This window comes from Pinus tabuliformis, chromosome X, assembly GCF_031772625.1.
Source record: "Pinus tabuliformis cultivar Carrire ecotype Pingquan chromosome X, CPIR1, whole genome shotgun sequence".
Taxonomy (NCBI): domain Eukaryota; kingdom Viridiplantae; phylum Streptophyta; class Pinopsida; order Pinales; family Pinaceae; genus Pinus; species Pinus tabuliformis.
Window position 1 is genome coordinate 1,194,104,062 of NC_142308.1, and position 9,271 is coordinate 1,194,113,332.

The following is a 9,271-nucleotide window of genomic DNA, read 5'->3' on the forward strand; positions in this document are numbered from 1 at the left end:
CTCATCTATTCATTGTTCACATCTTGGGCATCTTTGTCAAATAAATTCTTGGAACATCCATGAACCTGTCATTTGTTAGAATAGCCAATTCTAACAAAATAACTTCATATTGAAGTGGCTAATCTCAATATGTATATCAATTTAAATTCTAAAAAAATACTTCAATCAAAAAAAAATTTACCCAAGTATGCACAAACAACAATGCTTTTTCCTTCAAATCTACCACAAAGTTGTTCTCTTCTTTGAATGAAGAATGCAGTTGTTGCTAGGTTTCTTTCCTCAACAACAGAAACCCTATCACAGCACGATTTCCCATCAACGGATTTGCGCTGGCTACCTCAGAATTGATTGCTCAAACTCCTTACAACATGCTATCAGTTCGTGCAGGCAACCTCCTAAAGAAATTAAGCGGAACATAAGGAAGTTTGTATCGGGTGGCGCAGCATATAAAATCCTGATATAACGAACATTACTCGGAACGGAGTGAATATAGAATTATGGCTGCAAACAAACAAAAGGTGACAAATATGGTTGTGGCACGGGGATCTCTCCAGCTCAAGAGAGACTGAAATCTTTCACACTGTGTTGCCAAGTTTCTGACCACAGTCTGTATTCTACCCGCAACACTCCTCAACCATCTCAGAACTTCTTGAAGTTGGGAAAGTGTCGAATTCCTCGTCGAGTTCATCAGGCCAGAAGCAGCAATTAGAGGTCTGTTGTGCCAACCAAGTGTTAGACACCCATTATTCTCCTCAACCCTATATCCTTTTCCACCTGAGAAGAGACTGAGAAACATGTTGGCCTACTCGAAAGCACTGGATCCCAAAGGAATAGGCTAGAAGCCAGTGTTTCTCAAGCGAACGCTCCAATTCAAGAGAGGTTCGTACCTTTCCAACCGTTCTGATCGCTTACAATGTTGCAAATTTCTTGACCCAGATAGACTTATGACATCACCAGCTCTTCGCTCTGGGCCTGCAACCCGCGCGCCTCCGGGGAATCAAAAACTGTGGAATAATAGTGCAGTGCCTCTGTGAATCGATTCAAGAAAACAGGGCGGTTGTGGTCGGCCTCCTGTTCAACCACTGTCAAGATCTTGGGCTTCAGGCTCCAGATGGAAGCGAGTACTCGATCGATGGCACTGGGTCGTCCCGGGATGGGGTCCTCCAGGAGACGATGGAACTCAAGGATAGAATTCACTGCAACAGCCTCGAGCTCAGGCCGGGCGTCGAGCATCCATGGTTTGATGTCGGGGAGGCTTGTGGCAACATAGCCACGGAAGGAGAATTTTACATTAACGGACTCTGAAAATTGGTGGAGCCTCGTGCTGACCTCCTGCAAGGCATCGGTTCCGTCGGGTTGGGGTGGGCTGATTCTGGTTAGCCTGAAAGCCGGTGGCCCGCCGGGGTGAAGAGCCAGTGCCTGTATCAAGGCCGGCCATTGGATCCCCTATTTTAGATTGAAGTCTATGACATGAACCTGTTGGTGCCAAGAGAAGGCATCCAGAATGGCCTGGTTGGCTATGAAGTGAGCGAATTTGAGATAAGGGCAGGTTTGGTAGAAATGAAATTGCAGAAAACAAAATTCTCACTTCTTTCACCATTTCTCGTGCGATGGCCAAATTACTACATTGCACCGCTTCTGCGCAGGCCATCAGCGTGTGCACGAGACAGACTCTGGATTCGTGTGGGTCTGCCCCCATTACTACCACGGTTCGCTCCGAAAGCTGCGGGTCGCAGACACGGTAACGCTTTTTCTCTCTTCCTGTAACATCCTCTTCCAGATGGTCTAGCCCGGATTGGACTTCAAACGAGCAGCTAGATTATCAAACCCATTTCCGTCGCCCACATCAGAAGCCATAGCAAGCAGTACCCTGCAACCGCCGCTGCCTACAAATTCCCCTCGAGATTCCCTGGATCAAGAAACGCAATGCTCATGTGAAATCCAGGCCCCGCAAACAGCCACAACTTCCGCCATGAAAATGGAGGCACGTAACCCTTGTCTTCTCCGTCCGGATCGTCTATATTAACAGAAATTTTCTTACTGCTCTCATAAGCTCGTTCCTCTCCATCGATTTCCAGCCGCTGACCTATTGTCTTCTTCGACTCATCTAGTAACAGCATCGAGATGCCATGGCTCGAAACATAAAAGGTCCTATGTGCACGGCGGTCAAAGGAGGTCTCAATAGCCTGCTCCCTTAGATCTAAAACCCTGCCACGGTACAGACCCAGGTTCGTTTCCCAGCTGGTACACCAGCAGCTGAATTCTTGCACCTCCTAACTGTGACCTCCTCGAGGCGTACGAATCAAGATAAGCACCACTCTGGCAGATCTCTCATTACCCACACAACTTTCGATGGACAAACAAATAATGAAATTATACACTCAATTATTTTCCCTCAGCCCAGGAGTGGCCAAGCCCAGGAGGGGCCAGGCCCTCACAAGACTCTGAAGCTCTGATACCAAGATAAAATTACAGACGCTCAATAATATATTCTATTCACATGAATAAGGGAATTACACACATATTTATACAATCAATAGTCTCAAGATAGGAATGCTATCTTAGACGTATTGTAGTGTGGTTGAGAGATTCTCTCAACCACACACTAAACTAGGAGAAACTAAATCCCTATTATGTAGGAACAAACTCCTCAAATGGAGAATTACAACCATAGACAAGTAGGAATTAATTATTTCCAACTTTATGTTCAATGGATCTTTATCTCCCATCCATCTGATGGATATCCAATCCATCCAAGCTTATTTAGAATTACATCTAGTAGCTTTCTCATGAAAGATTAATCTATATCCCATTCCTTGTGGGATTTGGCAAGCATCTCCTCTCTCTTGGTGCTCCACCCTCCAAGTGATTTATTTTATTAATTTATTTAATAATACATTTTCTTTTCATATTACATATCACCTAGCTTTCCTCACTTTAGGTGCAGAATAGTTTAACCCACAATGGAAGGTATGAAACCTAGCTTTCCTCACTTTAGGTGAAGAATAGATTAACCCACAATGGACGGTGTCAAACCTAGCTTTCCTCAGCTTAGGCTTACAAACATTTAACACACAGGGGAGGATATCACACCTAGATTTAAAATAGATTAGGTTTACAATAATGTAGTACACAAGGAAGGGGTGTTACATACTCCCCCCCTTAAATTTTAAACTGTCCTTGATCTATCATTGCATCATGTCCTCATTCACAGGTAACTGGTTTCTGAATCCACAACTCCAATGGCTCTGCCATCTGATGCAAAAAAAAACTCTTTGGTTCTCCAACTAGCATCTTCCTCTGCACAGAAGTGCCCTGATACAATGTCGTTAAGGTATCCCAAATTTCCCTTGTCATGTTCTTCTCGGCAATATGTTGTACTACATGATCCTTGACCCCATCAAGGATTATGTAAATTTTCCTTGGACATTGAACCCTCATACCTTTCATTATTAGTTGGGTTGACTGAGATAGCCACAGTTCTCAAAGCAAAGCCCTTCATGTAATGTCTATCCAGTACATACATGATCTTGGCCTTCTAGATGACAACGTTGGAAGCCCCGTCCAACCCATCCTAATCCCTCAATCTATTCATTTCCATATCCGCTCTTCTCCTAGTCTTGCTCTAAGTCTTGACTTCCCTCCCGAAATTTCTCTCCTAGACTCCCCCTGAGTCTTGATTTCCTTACTGGAAATATTCCCGCAAACTTTCGATGTGCTCCTCTCCGATCCTCTTTGCAACTGCAACTCGGATTTGGATTTCTTGGCTAGAAATTCGACAAGGCAGTGACTCCCTCTACCTTGGCTCTGTCCCATTAGGCACTGTTCTATTTAGATAGCAATAGAACCCCACCAGCTTCTTAATCCATAACCTTCCCACACTTACCTGTGCCCCAACAACTGAAGAAACTGAGCCTTCTATCTTTGCGTAATCTCGGCAAAGGCTTAAATCACTCCTTTGGACAACCACGTCAAGCCTACCTGACTGAGTAGGATGACATAGCTATTCATGAGTCTCTTCTACCTCTTTATTCCTTTGCGTTGGCCCTCTCTCTGGGTCGAAATGATGACGCGGTCCCTTTGTGTCACTCCTTCTTTGTTGCTTTCTTCTTAGGAGCAGCTTTGTCTCTCGGAACAACTGCAAATACTTCTGATTATGTTGGTGCCTTCAGTCCTCCTGTGATCTACAACGCTCGGATACCATGTTGAAATTTGTAAGTCTAACACGTCAGAAATTCTTCGTGCATTATCTGGTTTATTTCACCTAATTGTTCATTCCTTAAAAAGTTGTTTAACCATATAAATACTGAAAAGAAAAACACAAATACAGTCTCAACTCATATACAGATCATCAACTGAAATAATAGACAAACACAGAATCGATAACGTTATTTTTGGACAATCATCGCCGGAAAAATCGAACTTGGGAAAATTGGCTCAATAGTTCTGAGGGTTTTGTTATTAAGCATCTTTCTTGAATACAACTAAGGTGCCAAACTAACTGACCCAACAAAGATTTCTATCTCGCAGTAATACCTCTCTTCGGAAGCAGATATTCAACAAGTGTGCCGCATGAAAGTCTCTCCAATGCTTCTGTGGGGCTCTGCGTCAGCCCTCCTGGCCTTTGTGTCGCTCTAAAACTCTTTGCATCAACCTTCTTCTATTTTGCGCTGGCTCTCTAGCCTTTTGTGTCACCCATGCAGGCCCTTCTAGCCTCTGCGCAGTCGCTCTTGCCCTCTGCGTGGCTCTTGCTGGCACTGCCTAACCACCTCAATCTCTTTGTTGGTCCTTCAGCACTATCTCTACCTCTCTGCTATGCACTCACTGCCCCTCATTGCAACTTAGATGACTTGTTCGAATTTTTTGAGCAAACCCTGCTCTAGAAAATCAAATCAACTAATCAATCTTGGCGAGTCTCGAACTCACTCTCAAGCCTCCTCTTATACTTTTTTTGTTGAGTCTTCAACGACCGAGATTAAATTTCTAATCAATGGATAAGATTAGATTTGGCTTGATCCATGTCTTTTAGAACATTCTCACCAAGTTTTATATTAAAACCCATTAATATTTTTATTTTACTAAGTTTAGACTTACGAATCCATTAGAAATATTAATTATTTTAATATCTCTCTAACTGGGTGGAATTTTCCCCAAACCATTTCTTGGTCTTGGAGATATCATGTGTTTTAGCCTCTCTACCAACTTTCATTGCTAGATCACATCCGATGCTACCCCAAATCAACAACTCCTAGATATGATCTCGATGATGATAGGAGAACCGCAACAACTAGATCTAATCTAAAAGGCAAGGTACAGGGTGATCTTCAAGTAAAGTAGGGAACTATGGTCACAAAGGTGTGTCAAGTGATATAGATCATGATATACACATGGGTCCAACGATAGTACTGGATCCAATCTTTCAAGGAACTAACTAAGGAGGATTAACTGTACCCTTAACCATACTACCCGACTACCCTATTGTACGTGTGAGTAATCTCCCCGAGTGTTGTTATCAATGTACTGTAGAAGCAAGACGTGACCTTAGAGAATCCATTCGTCGTCTTACAAGAACGAATTCCTACAACTAACTGGAAGTATAATTGTTGTTAGCCATATGAAACTAACACCCCTAAGTACATATGACAATAAAAAAGGGTCGGAAAGAGGCTGGGCCATACGACCATAATAGAACAAAGAAAATAACCATCTATTGTTCGCCTAGCAGAAAACCTATCCATATGGGTCTCGCCTGACCAGAAAGATAAATGTATTTCAACAAATAAAGGGAAAATGTTTAAGGAGAACTTGGGAGGATGTGTACTGAGCCGAGAGCATATAAATTATAAAGCGAACGAGCAAGGCACGCCATGCCAATGAACCTAGACATCACATAAGGATACCAGTAAGGGAAACGTTATATTGTAAAATATTTAAGGTTGTTGGAGGAATAAAAGGACAAACAATAGACATACCTTGATGATAATATGCTTGAATGCTTCCACTTGCAAAGGAATAAGTCTAGCAGGGTTATTTAATAAGAACAAAGTATGAGTGAAGACCCAGCTAAAAATTTACACGCATCAAGCAAAAAATATCTTTAAGAAAACCTCCGACAAACTTAACGCAGAAAATTTGTCTATGAAAGCATCTGTAAGTCATGAATCGTAAGAGTCCGAAAGAGAATTTTTCTACCTCAATCCTTGACATGGTTCGTGCAACTAGCTGTGAAACGCTAGCTCAAATTCCCTGTGGACAAGCCAGGAACAACGTTAACCCTGAGCCACCAAACAAAAAGAAAACCATAATGGAATTCCAACAATGTCCAACTCAACTGCAACCCAGTACCTGGCTAGTGATGCCTCAGCCTCGAGGTAGAGAAAATTGATGATTACAGTGACCAGGGTTCGAAACGTTGGTGTGTAGTGCTTCTGGAGGCACAGGAGACGATAATGGCATGAGGAGGGAGCACGATTTGGGTGATTACACCGAGAACTAACCCTAGCACCGATAACTGGCGTATCTATGGATGGTATTGTGCGACTCCTAATCTCCAAACACTAGCCATTGATGGGTGAAGGAATTTAGTTAAAAACAAGACCATTCTTATATGAATAAATGAATATAAAATAAAGAGAAGGTTAAAAATATGAATAAATAAATGAGAAAAATAATATAAGTCAACCTAAAAATAACAAGAAACGAGAAAAATAAAATAAGTCAGAAAAAAATAAAATAAATAAATAATAAAAAAAATTAAAAAAATAAAAATAAAAATAAATAAAAAAATTAATAATAATAATAATAATAATAATAATAATAATAATAATAATAATAATAAATAAATAAATAAATTAGTTAAACAAAATAAATGAAGACTAGGTCGAGAGTGCTGGGACCCAACATCAACTGATTTTCCAGCGATCATCTCTATTGAGATTCCTGGGACCCAACACCAACTGATTTTCCAGCGATCATCTCTATTGAGATTGCTGGGACCCAACACGAACTGATTTTCCAGCGATCATCTCTATTGAGATTACTCACTAGAAAATCAGTCGGTGTTAGGTTTTTTTTTACCATCTTCTTTCTTAGCTAATTTATTTGTTTATTTATTTATTTATTTATTATTATTATTATTATTATTATTATTATTAATTTTTTATTTTTATTTTTATTTATTTATTTTCTTTTTTTATTATTTATTTATTTTTTTTGACTTATTTTATTTTTCTCGTTTCTTGTTATTTTTAAGTTGACTTATATTATTTTTCTCATTTATTTATTCATATTTTTGACCTTCTCTTTCTTTTATATTCATTTATTTATATAAGAATAGTCATGTTTTTAACTAAATTCCTTCAAATATTAATTTTACTTATAATTTTTAATTATTTATTTTTAACTCACTATTATCATGAATTATTTTTAAATACTAATATAACATAAAATTTTAATTATTTATTAATAATTTTTAACTAACTATTATCATAAAATTATTTTTATTTATTTTAAGGGATTGGTCTCCCTAGGGTAACTTTTTTCCCTTAAATTATTAAAAAGGTTTTGATCCCGGTACCACTATCAAAAGTAGTTGTTAGTCTTTAGCCTTTGCTCTGTCTATTTAACTTGCTAACCGGTACCACTATCAATAGTAGTTGTTAGTCTTTTTAGCCGTTGGAGGCTCTGCTCTGTCTATTTAACTTGCTAACCTGGATCTGTTTCTTCAACTTGTCCTCACGATGAACCACACTAATTAGTTTCATACGCGTCCACAAATGATGTTTGACAATCCTAAATAGAAATACATCTGACCCTCAATTTCCATGAGTTTCTCCCTCCTAAATAGAAATACCTCTGACCCTCAATTTCCATCGGTTTCTCCCCACGTTGCTGCATATTCACAATCTCCCTCCCCCTATAAAATCGGGTTTTTATTTCCAGCAGCTCTCCCTTCCACCTCTCCGTCCATTCATTCCACATCCCAGGTTTCGCAGTAATAATAAGTTTAACACTGTCAAACATCATCATGCCGGTACCTTCAGACAAGTTTTCCTCATTACCAAATGAGATTCTGGGATTCATCCTCTCTAAAGTCCCAATCAGAGAGGCAGTCAGATGCTCAGTTCTTTCGAGAAGATGGAGGTTTCTCTACACTCAAATACCCCAACTCAAAATATGTCCTTATCTCCTCTTGCAGGGGCCTGTCACACCGGATCCGTTAGCGATCTCCACGGCAGAGAATGCAATCTCCAGCATTCTGCAATCGCATTGCTTCGATCTAGAGGCCTTTCATCTTTTCAACGACAGTACAGGCACTCGCACCTACCCAATTGATAACAACTGGGAATTTGGCCGCGAAAGGGTATGGAAATGGTTGCAGTATGCAGCAGACAAGAATGTCCAACACCTCAATCTCGGCTATTCCACGGTAAAAGAAATCCCACCTCCTGCCCTTTTCTTTTGCACTCATCTCACTACGCTCACACTGAACTCTTTCATTCTCACCCATATTCCAACACATTCCTCTGGATTCAACCATCTCATTACTTGCTCCTTCACACACATGCAATTGACCGATGATTCATTATCCTGGTTTGCATCACATTGCCCACTTCTACAAAAGCTCGAAATATCTAGCTGCACTGGCCTGAATAAACCCACCATCTCCGCCCCAACATTTTGCTTTTAGATATAATGGTATGGGATGATATAGAGGTTTTAACGGTCAATTGTCCCACAATTAGAACCATTGAGGTACGTTTCGTACATGATCTAAGGGTGAATGGGGTGTTCTTTCACGAGCTTTCAGTTGGGATTGTTGCACTAGAAATGCAGTGCGAAACGACAGTCTCTCGGCGCAGAGATTTGTCGAGATAGTGGGGAGTTTCAAAGCTTTGAAAAACCTTGGAATTCACATTTGTGATCCGTCTGACTTTTCCTCTGCAAGGGAAAAAGAGATGACTTTTCCTCTTATCAGCCTGCTGCAAGGGCTTCCTCATCTTGAGCACCTGGTAATAAATGGCGTGTTTCTTCTGGTAAGGAATAGTTCCTAGGGTTATGATTAGTATTTAATTTCTGTTTTTTTTGCTATTTAAGTCGAAGTTAGAACGGATTTTTCTTTGTAATGCGATGCAGGAATTAGGTAAAGATAAGTTACCAGAGCGTTTAAGCCCCCCACTTGCCAATCTGCGGTATGTGATGGTAGTATTGAAGGAATTTGACGAGAGAGAAATGGACGTGCTGGCGTGTTTGCTTAAGAGCGCTCCTGCTC

The 9,271-nt window shown here is 40.4% G+C and overlaps 1 pseudogene; it reads right to left on the bottom strand.

The window, feature by feature from the left end:
- Positions 1-469: 469 nt before the first annotated feature.
- LOC149144223 (DELLA protein 2-like) lies at positions 470-8,509 on the bottom strand (annotated as a pseudogene).
- Positions 8,510-9,271: the final 762 nt, after the last annotated feature.